Below are 12,292 nucleotides of genomic sequence, written 5' to 3'. Positions count from 1 at the left end.
GATGACCACATAGGATGCAATTCTTTCGTGGGCAGCAGTTACTGGCTTTGTGAAGATTTTTCATGGGAGGCAACCAGCTCCTTATCTCGAAGGCCAATCTCAAAGGTGGGTTAATGGGAAGCATACAAACAATTAAATTTAAGAGGAGAACATATGCTTGCATTTTTTACTTGCCAAGATTTGACTAGCAAGCATTACCAGAACGTGGGCATAATGGTTGTACCAAGCTGTGTCAATCTGCTCATTTTCACAGTCTGCCTGACTCTTTGATTCATATATCCTTATTCTTTTTTTTTTAAAGTCCCTCCTCCCTTGCACTATCCATTGTGTTCTTTTAACTAGTGTAAAATGCTTTTCAGTAATCGATAGAACTAGCACTTGCCTTGAAGTTATTGTTTCTAGGGTAAACTTACCAACTTGATTTGCTTTATAACTCATTAAAAATTGGGATCAAGAAGCCTTAATCAATGTCAGAACGTTTGTTTCCAGAAAAGCTTTGTTACCACAAAAGTCTTAGAAGAACATTATAATAAGTATTTGAGCTCATCCAAATTGATTGTGTATTGATTCTTTCTGAAGAGAGTTGGCGGTGACTTTTCTGTTAATGCTATTCTTGGTAGTTTGATAACTGTACAGCTGTAATTGGGGAGGTTGGCTGCAGGGGTGGGAACGCATGCAGATTCCTTCATTAATTCCTCATTGCGGCTTCTGTCCATCCTGGACTTGAAGTCAATGGAGTAACTAAATTCACATACAGCCTTTGGTCCAGTTGAATTTCACTGTTATGAGGAAGAAGGAAAGGAAGGAAGGAAGGAAGGAAGGAAGGAAGGAAGGAAGGAAGGAAGGAAGGATATTCTTGAACCATGGCAAGGGGAAAAGGTAGTTTTGCACCACCATCATCTAGACCCCATCTAGCCAGCTCAGTTTTGGAGAAGTAATAGGATATCAGTGGAACAAGTCGCAAAAAGAATAAGGGAGTGGGTGGGAACAAAAACCTGCACAAAGAAGTCAAATCCTAAGAAAGTTTCAAGGCACTTCACCAGAAGGATACTACAGACTATTCCATCAAAAGCCACCGAAAGGTCTAGGAAAGCCAACAACCAGGCAGCCCTCCACCTACCAACCTTCCAGTAAATCAAGCTGCATTGCCGTTGCTGTGCCAATATGTAGCCACTTGAAAATTACCAGTTCTTCTAAATGAACGGTGTCATCATTCCCTAGTTCTTAAGTACATTTCTGTTAAGCATACAACCCAATAAAGTGGGAATCTCATTGCTAGTTGTGGCTAGCAGAACCCTCCAGATGCCCTTTTGCATTTGAAGACTCGCTCAGTTACCATGTGCCCATCCGTTGAAGTGCTAACCAAAGTTGATCGAAAGGTTGCCATTGGATTCCATTGACTTTCTGAGTCGGTGTTTTTCCATGTCAATGAACATTCTAATAGCTCAGCTTTCGTTTCATCTTCCAGCAGAAAACAATTTATTTGCATTCAGTATGTGTGCGTTTCCAAAGAAAATGTTTACTGCTGTTGTCTGCACCAGCAGGCATATTTTGATTTTTGGAAATGTACTCTTATGTTCTCCCCCCACCTAACATCTATGGCATACAATACTGTGAGCCAGTATTTGAGAGTGGGGAGGAGATGCTGCTGGGCTGCTAACTGTCTTCTGCTTTTGTGCACAGATTGGTATTGGTGGCTTCTGGGGCACATTTACTGTGTGCTTTCAAATATAAATAATGAGACTCACCATTCATAGCATGCTTTACAGCGGTTGTTCCCCAAATCTTCCTACACTCACATTAAAAATTGTTGAGGGTCTTGGTGGCTCACTTAATAATGTTTCTGCCTGTTGTAGCAGTTGTAATGTGCTGTGCTAGATACTGCACAATGTTTTATTGTCTTGTAATTACTTAAAGCACGTCAAAGTGCAAGTAGATAAATAGGTACCGCTCCGGTGGGAAGGTAAACGGCGTTTCCGTGCGCTGCTCTGGTTCGCCAGAAGCGGCTTAGTCATGCTGGCCACATGACCCAGAAGCTGTACGCCGGCTCCCTTGGCCAATAAAGCGAGATGAGCGCCGCAACCCCAGAGTCGGTCACGACTGGACCTAATGGTCAGGAGTCCCTTTACCTTTACCTTTAATTACTTCTTTTATTTCTCACGTACATCATATTACGATTTGAGTTCTATAGAATTGAAGCAAAAGAGCCAATAAAGATAAAAGTCAACATGAATATTTACTATGATGGATGCGCTATATCCCATCTTCAACCACGAAGCCACAGGCTTCCTGAAGACCACCTGAATGAAGCTTGCAAACCACTGGTGGTCTGCAGACCACAGTTTGGGAAACTTTGTTTTACGGCATTCAGATGCACCAAATATATTGTAGTTTTTATAACCACCCTGTAAATTAGATCAGCATTATTATTTCCCAGACTGCTGATACAGGGCTCTTGCTGTACTGATTGCCACCGATGACCTCATGAGTTTATGGCGTGGACAACATTTAAACTAGGGATGTGTTGATTTGTGGTTCAGTTTTTTGAGGGGCCAAACTACACATTATGTTGAACATATGATTTCCCCTTATGTGTGGGATTCTTTCACAAACATTCTGCCCAGGGCCCCCAGTTTGAATCAGGACCCCAGTTTAGGGAGCAGGTTGACTTTAACCCTTTGCTTCCTATTGTGTGGGACCATCTCTGCTATTTGTGTGGGAGGGGGGAGCTTCTAATTAATCAAATGAGAATTCTTCTCCCAGCTCCCAGAAAAATAGCAAGCAAAGGAATTTCATCTGGACTGGGAAGTAAAATAGATGCAGAATCTTAATTATCTTGGAATCATGTTTGCTGTTAAGGCATTATTTTGTCCTGTAGTTGAAGGACACTACTTTTGTTTCTGAAAGCATAACCATGTTAACCTCTTGCAGCAAAAACAACAAAGAGTCTTGTGGCACCCTAAAGGCAATTATTATGGCCCAAGTTTATGTGGACTACAGTCCACTTCATCGTACAGTATGTCTTAAGTGTTATCCTGAGTTGCAGATATCTGGTTGGGGAAGGGAGGGAATTCATACATAGTCAGAAGGTAAGGAAATGTTTAAAAGTACAGATGGTGATAAGTGCATTGTTAACAGCGGACATTCACAAGAACAGTTGTGTTGATAACACAGACAACCTGGCATCGATAAGCTGATTAACACATGTAGTGTGATTTTTAAAAAAATCAATTGTGCCAAATCAATCCACAAGTGATAGCGTTGAACCTGTTAATGAATTGTGTTTGCCACGAAGACTCCTTAACAGAGAATGCTGGTAGAAATTATAGAAATAGGGTAGCTAGCTCTTCTCCGCTAACTGTTAAATTGTCTCGAGCATAGTTAACAACCATGGTTGACATTGTGAGAGAAGGAAGGGCAATAGTCTGAAAAACACAGGCCATTGCTTCAGAGCAGGGGTGGGGTGGGATGCGGCTGCCGATTCAAGACTGGCAAAAGTCTGCAAGCCAAGGAAAAATAAGTAATTGCTTAGAGAAATAGGTAAAGAGCGCAAAATAATAAAAGTTATAAATAGGAGAACGTTAGACAGCTAAGAAAAGAAGAACTGTAAGAAAATAAGACGCTGTCAAATAAGCCAAATGCAGGATTTGCAAATGTGCAGGCCAGCAATAGTTTTAAATTGTTTGGAAATCAAGGAAAAGTACAGAAAGACACAGATAAAACTCCTGCGAGAGAGAGAAAGCTGTAGAGAGCAGTGTCTAAAATGAAGAAGAGCAAGAACTACCAACTTAGAAAATGAAAAAAGAAAGAAAGAAATATTCAATTTAAATTTAGTTTTCTGGCACTAAAAAATCATTCAATAAAGATTGACAGTGTTATCAGTGTAAAAGAGAATTTGTGGGGGTGAAAATTTTGAGCTTTTTTTTTTTTTAAGGCTTTGGAGATGTAAGGAAAGTATACGGACATCAACAGCAATAGGAATTTGGCTTGAAACAGAAATAAGTATTTTATAAATCACATTGAAATGAAAAAGAGGTGAGGGAAAAGCCTGTAACTGCAGTCAAGCAAAACATAAGCAGAGTTATTCTCTTAACCACAAAAGGGGGTGGGATCAGTACCCCCCCCCAGAGTATGCAGTACTGGCCCCCCCTGCCCCCCAAAAGGTTAAAAGTTTGGCACTTACTGTAACAACTTCATGGTGACTACTGGCACCTTTTTTCTTAAAACAACGACAACAATGATAAAGAGGGAGGGGGGACTTCATGGCGCTAGGTACTAATAACAGTCTTCAGCAAAGTGTCATAAAGGCAGGGCTTCTTTCAACTGGAACTCACCAGAACTCAGGCCTGGCACCTGTCAGGTGGGCACCACTGCCTTTATAAGAGTATTTCATTCTCCACTGCTGGATCATATGATCCCGTGTTTAGTTTTCTGTCCTGTTGTATGGGAATGGAAGTAAGTCTGTGAGAACTTCTGCTCTTTGTTCTCTCACTCACTTCTGAGAGACTGTCTGTGTGAGAAGACGCAGCTTACAGCTCGCTGTGATGCTTTTGTTTATTTTGCTGTAAATAAAGACTCTGACGCTACGTTTACGACACAACCGCGTGTTTCGCTGAACTCTGCTAAGCCTGCTCTCCTCTACGGATGTGGGTCGCAGTGTTTTACAGGACTACGGCTGAGGAATGTCCGGTGATCTGTTGTGGAGCCAAGAATGTGCTGTTAGCGTTTGTGGTGGGTTCTGACTCTATTTTTCTTTCTAGAAAAATAGCACTGCATAAAGGTGTGTGTGAAACTAAGTGGGATGTTTGAAGGATCATTTCTACAATGGACTGAAGAAAATGTTGAAACTGTGTTGCGTGGCGAGTTCCCGCCCCCCTCCCCAGTGGAAATAAAGACACGTGACACAATTATTTAAGGTTAATGGGATAAATATGGCCACAACTTTATTGGGTACAGGTGATGAGCGGTATTGGCTTAGGCATTGGTCCTAACTGACTATTCGGCTTCAGCCCTTCTGCTTGAAGTCCGGGAAGGGTTAACCACCAGTAGGGGGAGTCCTGCTGATGCACATCAACAAGGATCTCCCCCGGGGTCACCGCTCGGGGGCGTGCCTTAGGCCCACACTCCATAGGCTTTGGACAGGGCCACGCCCCCCGGAACTACCCTTCAATATGTTGGGGAGATCATGGCGCTTCCTCCCTCCTTCATCTACATAACAATACCAATACCAATGCCTAACCACCACTCGAGCAAAAGCTCGCCGCCAGTACCCTCAGACCTGCAACCAATCACTAATCCCAGAAGATATGTCAGCCAACCAAACCTCATTTCCCGCATCGGAAAGATGCACGCCATCCTCTTGGTAGAGGGCCACCTTGCTGAACTGGATATTGGGGTGGTCAATGAAACAATACAATGGGCATAGGGTAGCCAAGGGAGATAAGGAGCCTTACATCTAGCAAGTAGAACCTTGTCTTCTTTTTTAATGGCAGGGCAGGGGTTGTTTTGACATTAGGCAGACTGAGACCCCAAGGTGTCAGCTCTGTTGGGAACCCACCGCCTACGCTGCAGAAGTGGTGCCAGCACCAGCTGTAAACGTCCAAAATGTGTGCAAGATCTCATGCAAGTGCGGCAAGATCTCACCCAGTGCGGGCAAGATCTCGCCTGGAATTGGCACCCATGCCAGTGGCGGAGGCAGCAGGGCGAGCAGAGAAGTGACTCTGGTGGCAGCAGTGGCAGGGCAGGACAAGACAGCGCCCCCCCCCCATTTTGCCTCAGGTGGCGAAACAGGACACGTCGCCCCTGGGGCAGGGAATTACTAAGAGTGAGAAGAGAAGCTACCCAAGGCATGCATATGTACATTAAGAGAGTAGGAATGGGGGAGCAAATGCGGCACAATCTGATTTATTACAGTAAAAAGAACAATAACAAGAAGCGCTAACAGATGCACGTTCATCAAGCAGAAGTAAGAAACAAAAATGTAGAAAACATTTGTCACAAGAGTTTATTTAAAATGCTGCCGAAGCACACAATATGTCTTTACGTGTTAAAATTCCAGCATATTTCAGAGTGCCAATTTTGATATGGGCGATTTGATACATGCATTTTAGCACTGCTCAGCCGAACGTCTGAGGCTTGAGGAAACGGGGGGTGAGGGTGGGGATCATTTTGCAACATGCTGTTACAAAGAAAAGGTCACTGTGGCTTTGCTACAGTGTCTAAGATTGTTGCAAAAATGCTTAACTGGCCAGCAGCCCCCTTCAACAGCATTTCCTAGAACCTTTCTTTTTGCCAGCATCAACGGTATTTGTGGAATTCGGTTTCGAAAAGTCCATCTGGATATAGGGTGCATTGCTGTAACCTTAGCAACAGAGGGGGAGTTGACACAGTTAACACAACTCTCCAATCTAGACTCACAGAGTGCTTCACTGACAGGAGGCATTGCTGGAGTCAAGTCAGGTGGTTCTACCACAGCATTTGAGGCATCCCATCAAACTAAGGTGCAAATCTCTCCTGACAACAGGTTTAGCTTCTCTCAAGGATCCATTTTGCACCTCCCAGAAGAAGAAGAGTTTGGATTTGATATCCCGCTTTATCACTACCTCTAGGAGTCTCAAAGCGGCTAACATTCTCCTTTCCCTTCCTCCCCCACAACAAACACTCTGTGAGGTGAGTGGGGCTGAGAGACTTCAGAGAAGTGTGACTAGCCCAAGGTCACCCAGCAGCTGCATGTGGAGGAGCTGAGACGCGAACCCGGTTCACCAGATTACGAGTCCACCGCTCTTAACCACTACACCACACTGGCTCTCAATCTGCTTTGCCCCTCCCCAGGATCCAGTTGTGCACTCTTGCCCCATTCCTCCCCACCCAGCCTTTAACCACCACTGTCAAGATGCCTCCATGGGGTGCATGCAATAAAAAATTTAAATTACGCAAAAACTCCCACAAAGATTTACGTTGAGCACATTAAGACAGTTTGGGTTCTCGAAGCCAGCAGTTGTCCTTGTCATGCACTCATTGCAAAATATTGGGTAACCTGGACTTCTTCCCTCCCTCATCCCGCTGCCAACTGATCCAAACAAAGAACTTTCAAGTTCATTGAAGCTGATGCTTGAAGAACAGCATGGGTATATTCTATTGATCTAGCATCTCCCTCTCTGTCAGTCTTAGATTGTTATTGACTAGATTTGCTTGATATGATTTTCACTCCTATCAAGAAAGAGTAGTAGTAATTGGGGGGCGGTGGGTTGGGGAGAGAGAGCACCATGGAGTGAAGAGGCAGCAAGAACCTCTCATCACAAAACAACATTTGCTGATATCTTGTGTCAGAGCTGCTTGAAGATCCTAGCTCACAGAGGATCACGCTAGCCAGCGATCATTAAGTAAAAGTCTTTATTGAATTACAGTTTCCATTCTCACGCTGCTGCGCGCAACTCTACGTCTAGTAGCTAGATCGGCGAAGCTCCGTCTGAGTCTCCGCCCCGTGTGCACCAACTTAATATCCTAGCCTTGCTCCACCTTTTCCGCCTGACTGTCCTCCTCTGGGTCCCTCTACCCCCCGGGGCTTCTTCCTTCCGGGATTCTTCTGACGCTGACCCGGACCCTCCTGCCTCCTTGCACCGGGCTTTAGGACCTGGTTCCCTTTCGGGGCTGCTTACTGCGCCGCCTTCCTCTGCATTTGAACTTGGCGCGCGCGCCCAACCTTCCACTTTCCTCTTAACCGTTTCTTCGCTCCCCGATGGAGGTGTGGCCACTCCTGACTCATGCCCTCCCTCCTGTGGTGAGCTGCCAGCGCTTCCCCCCTGGCTCCCTTCCTCTTCCCTGCTTCCTGGCGGTGACGCTGGTCCCGATTTCCAGCTGCTCCCCCCTGAGTCCCCTCTGGCTCTATCTTCCTGGGGTGCCCCCCTAGACTCCCCCCTTGCCCTGGCCACTGGTGCTCCTTTCTGTGAATCCTCTGATTCACTGGAAAGACTAGGAGATCTCGGGTCGTCGTCATCACTCATCTTTTCTTCTGCCTCCTCCCCTTCGCTCTCTGTTTCCTCCCTTGCCCGTGCCTCTGCTCCTAAACCCCTGACATCTTGCCTTTGAAGATTTCACAAAACAAACCTCTTCATATAGATAGTTTTTGGCGCCAGAAATGCTCTTTTGAAATATTTGGGCTCTAATAAGTGTGGATATTGTAACTTTCAACAGTCAGCTGAAATGTGTTGGAGACACAAACCGATAGTGCAAGATATGGAAGAAATAGTTAAACAAAGGACATTGTACTATGCTTTTGTCTGCTTAGGGTTTTTTTAATACTTGTTTCTATGAATGAAACACAAATGTTGGTGACACAGCACACAGGGCATTTTAGGATGTATTCTAAACACTAAGGGTACACAACAACAACAAAATTCACTTTGTATCTTTTAGTAGCAGTCCTATCTCTTTCAGATCTGCTCTGTGTTGTTAGAGTTTGATTCATTATTCAGGTCCAACTCTGATCTGTCAAATCCAAAGCCTGCAAATTACACACACACACACACACACACTGGTTTGCCCACAAGAAGGAAGCCAACCATTTTGGAGAGAGTAAGGATAGAAGCTGCTCCCCTCCCCATTTTTTTGTGGGCTGTCAATTTAAAAACTGAAAAAGTTCCTTTATCTATGAAGCATGTGAAATTTCAGACAAATTAGTCCAGGGGTCATCATTATAAAAAGCTGAAAATGTTACAAAACTGAGTTTTTTCTTGCTCCCATCCTGTTACTGGAAGTACCTTCCATGGGTGGGTGGCTGTGGAGGGGGGGGGGGCAGAGAGAGAGAGACAGAGTGAGCTAGGAAAAAGAATAATTGGGAAAGAAGTAGTCATCCCAGTAGTCTAAATTTTCTGCTTTCACTGCCAAAACTCGGAAGAAAATGACATCTCACATGTCTCCTTCACCATCTTTCCCCCAAATCACTGTGATTGGAATGCCCCAGGAAAATAATTCATTGTGAGTGAAAGCTAGCCCTGTCTGTCAAAGCAAAGATCCACCCACTCCCTTCTCATCTACAGCAGGCATAAGCAAACTCGGTTCTCCAGATGTTTTGGGACTACAACTCCCATTATTCCTAGCTAACAGACCAGCAGTCAGGGTTGATGGGAATTGTAGTCTCAAAACATCTGGAGGGCTGAGTTTGCCTATGCCTGATCTACACCCACTCCACTTTTGAGCTCTCGGCATTTCCATAGTCAGACTGGTTTTATTTCTCAGAACAGCAAAGGGAAAGGTAGGTGAGAGAAGCTCTGTATCCTGAAAAAAACAGTGATCTGACCACTCCTGAAAAAGCTCACTTTGGACCCATTGCTTTGTGATGACTACAGACCACTTGCAAACACCTCTATTTTAGGGATGACAATTGAGAAGGCTGTGGTGCAACAACTGCAAGCCCTTTTGCGAGTCTTTTTATCAGGGTGTGGTGGCAGAACCTGTTTATCTGTGACGCAATTGGTCAGTTAGTGAAGTATTTTTATTTATTTACTTGATTGGGGGCGTATCTGCCCCCCTGAGTCCCCCTAGCTATGCCCATTGAGTCACCCCAGTTCTCCTTGTTATTTAGAATACCATACAACACAAGAGAGTCATTGCACACCCCTACTAAATACTTTAAGCCTCTTTGAGCCCTGTTTGAGCAGTTCTTGCATCATATGTTAAATAAGTAAATACAAATAAATTGAAAGAATCCTTTTTGCTCAAACTAAACTTTGTTTGAGGGATGCAGGTGGTGCTGTGGTTAAACCACTGAGCCTAGGACTTGCCAATCAGAAGATCGGCGGTTCGAATCCCCGTGACGGGGTGAGCTCCCGTTGCTCGGTCCCTCCTCCTGTCAATCTAGCAGTTCAAAAGCATGTCAAAGTGCAAGTAGATAAATAGGTACCGCTCTGGCGGGAAGGTAAAAGGCATTTCCATGTGCTGATCACATGACCGGAAGCGGTACGCTGGCTCCCTCGGCCAATAAAGCGAGATGAGTGCCGCAACCCCAGAGTCGGCCACAACTGGACCTAATGGTCAGGGGTCCCTTTACCTTTACCTTTACCCTTTGTTTGCCCCAGTAGGATGCACAGCATCTTGAGTAAATTATTGAAATTATTTTCGGGGTGTAAGGCTCCAAAAGCTGGTTCCTGATAGCACATTTTATTTTGCAGTCTTGAACACCAAATTCAAAGATTGTATGAAAAGCTGGTGATAAATGTCAGTTGCCAAGTAAACAATGATAGTGATGGGTTATAATATCACCTCTGAATAATCTCATCAGAAAAATTATCAAAAAAGAACATGAAAAAGCTTGAATTAAGTTTGTGGGTGTTATGGTAAATCGCTTGATAGATGTATTGTTCCAGCCCAGTGGCTCTGTCAATTATGCTTCATGTATTATTTATTTTCATACTTATTACACACCAGGATCCCATTTGTTCTTAGATACGAATTGTATGCCAAAATCATAGGAATAAAATTAAATCCAAAGTTCAAACACTAGACAATTTAACTTTTAAAACTCCAAAACAAAAACAAACAAACAAAACATACCCCAAGAGTTGACTGTGATGATGTGTTGAAGTGGATCTTTGCAGTTTGATGACAATGATACAAATTAGATTCTCACTCTATTTGTGTATCTGTCACCTGCAAATTTGATGAGCATCCCCTTCATCAAATTCCTTCATCAAAGTCATTTATAAAGACATTGGACAACAACGGGCCCAGGACAGAACACTGTGGCACCCAACTCGTCACTTTTCTCCAAGCTGGGTTGCAGACTGAGTTACAGCATGGAAAATAGGATTTGAGTCAAAGGCTTTGTGGAAAGGGTGGGTTTTGATGAGGATTTCAGTGAGGTAAGAAAAGTAGAATTATACAGTTGTTCTGGAGTTAGTCCCAAGTATATCGGGAAGCAAGAGAAAGGGGCAGAGTCTTTTGAGAGAGCAGGAGATCTTTGAGTACTACCTGCAGTGGATTAGAACAAGTATTTTAAACCTTTTCAGACCTAGAGCCCACTTCAAACCCAAATATATGTATTTCAAAACCCATTTCTTAACATTTTACCATATATTTGCATGGTGGTAGGGCTCCTCTTGTGGCCCACCTTGGACCAAGCCATATCCCGTTGGTTGAAGACCAGTGGGTAGTGGCATAGTGTGGAGGGGCACAGGTGGTTGCCCTGGGTGCAAAATCTGAACACCCGGTGCTGCGTGCTTCCATCACTGGGCTCTGTTGAAAATGGCTTCTCCATGTGAACCAGGAAGTGACCTCTCCAGGCAATGGAATGGCTCTTCTTTTCTTATCTCTGCGACTGCAATTTCTTGGATGAAGTGGATGCTGTTAGGCAGTTGAATTCACATCTGTACTGTGTCCATTTCCCTCCCCCCCCCCACCATCACCACTTTGCACGGCCCTGGGAATTGGCAACCCACGCTGTTCCACTGCCAGTGGATTAGAGTATCTGTGTCTATCATTGTTGCCTTGGCTTGTTGCCTCCCATGATGTATAAAGGTAAAGGGACCCCTGACCATTAGGTCCAGTCGTGGCTGACTCTGGGCTTGCGGCACTCATCTCGCTTTATTAGCCGAGGGAGCCGGCGTACCGCTTCCGGGTCATGTGGCCAGCATGACTAAGCCGCTTCTGGTGAACCAGAGCAGCGCGCGGAAACACCGTTTACCTTCCTGCCAGAGTGGTACCTATTTATCTACTTGCAGTTTGACGTGCTTTTGAACTGCTAGGTTGGCAGGAGCAGGGACCGAGCAACAGGAGCTAACCCTGTCGCGGGGATTCGAACCACCAGCCTTCTGATCGGCAAGTCCTAGGCTCTGTGGTTTAACCCACAGCGCCACCCGCGTCCCTATAGAGATGTATACAGAAGTGTTAATTTCCAATAATTTCCAGGGATATGTGTAGATATGCAGGAAGACTGCCAAAGAGTCTTGCGGCTGATTTTTACATGGGATCTGTATGCATCTTACTAGAAATGATTTGGTGCGCATAGATACATGATGTGGGATAAGATGTCCAGGAGAAGCTTGGGACATCAGCACAAGAAATGAACATGAGCGTTTACTTTCATTTTCAGGAATTTCTTGGTAAATTATAGCTGAAAAATACATTAAAACTGATATCACAGAGCTTAAGGCTAAGCATTGTAAGATATATGCAGCTAGCAGAGTGCAGTGGCTGCCGTTTAACATACCGATTGGCCATCAATGTCTTTCTTCTAGGCAGAGTGTGCTGCTCCTGTCTGCTTTTCAGCTGCATTGAAAGATAAAATGCAGAAACC

At 44.5% G+C, this 12,292-nt stretch overlaps 1 protein-coding gene across 7 annotated transcripts in view; it reads left to right on the top strand.

The window, feature by feature from the left end:
• The window catches only part of DLGAP2 (DLG associated protein 2), a 399,875-nt gene that overhangs the window by 121,844 nt on the left and 265,739 nt on the right, over nucleotides 1–12,292 (top strand). The gene's annotated exons all lie outside the window — the stretch shown is intronic.

This window comes from Podarcis liolepis, assembly GCF_965112155.1.
Source record: "Podarcis liolepis genome assembly, chromosome: 3".
In the NCBI taxonomy this organism is placed as follows: domain Eukaryota; kingdom Metazoa; phylum Chordata; class Lepidosauria; order Squamata; family Lacertidae; genus Podarcis; species Podarcis liolepis.
The sequence above is the reverse complement of the archived record's forward strand: the minus strand, read 5'-3'. Positions and strand labels throughout refer to the sequence as shown.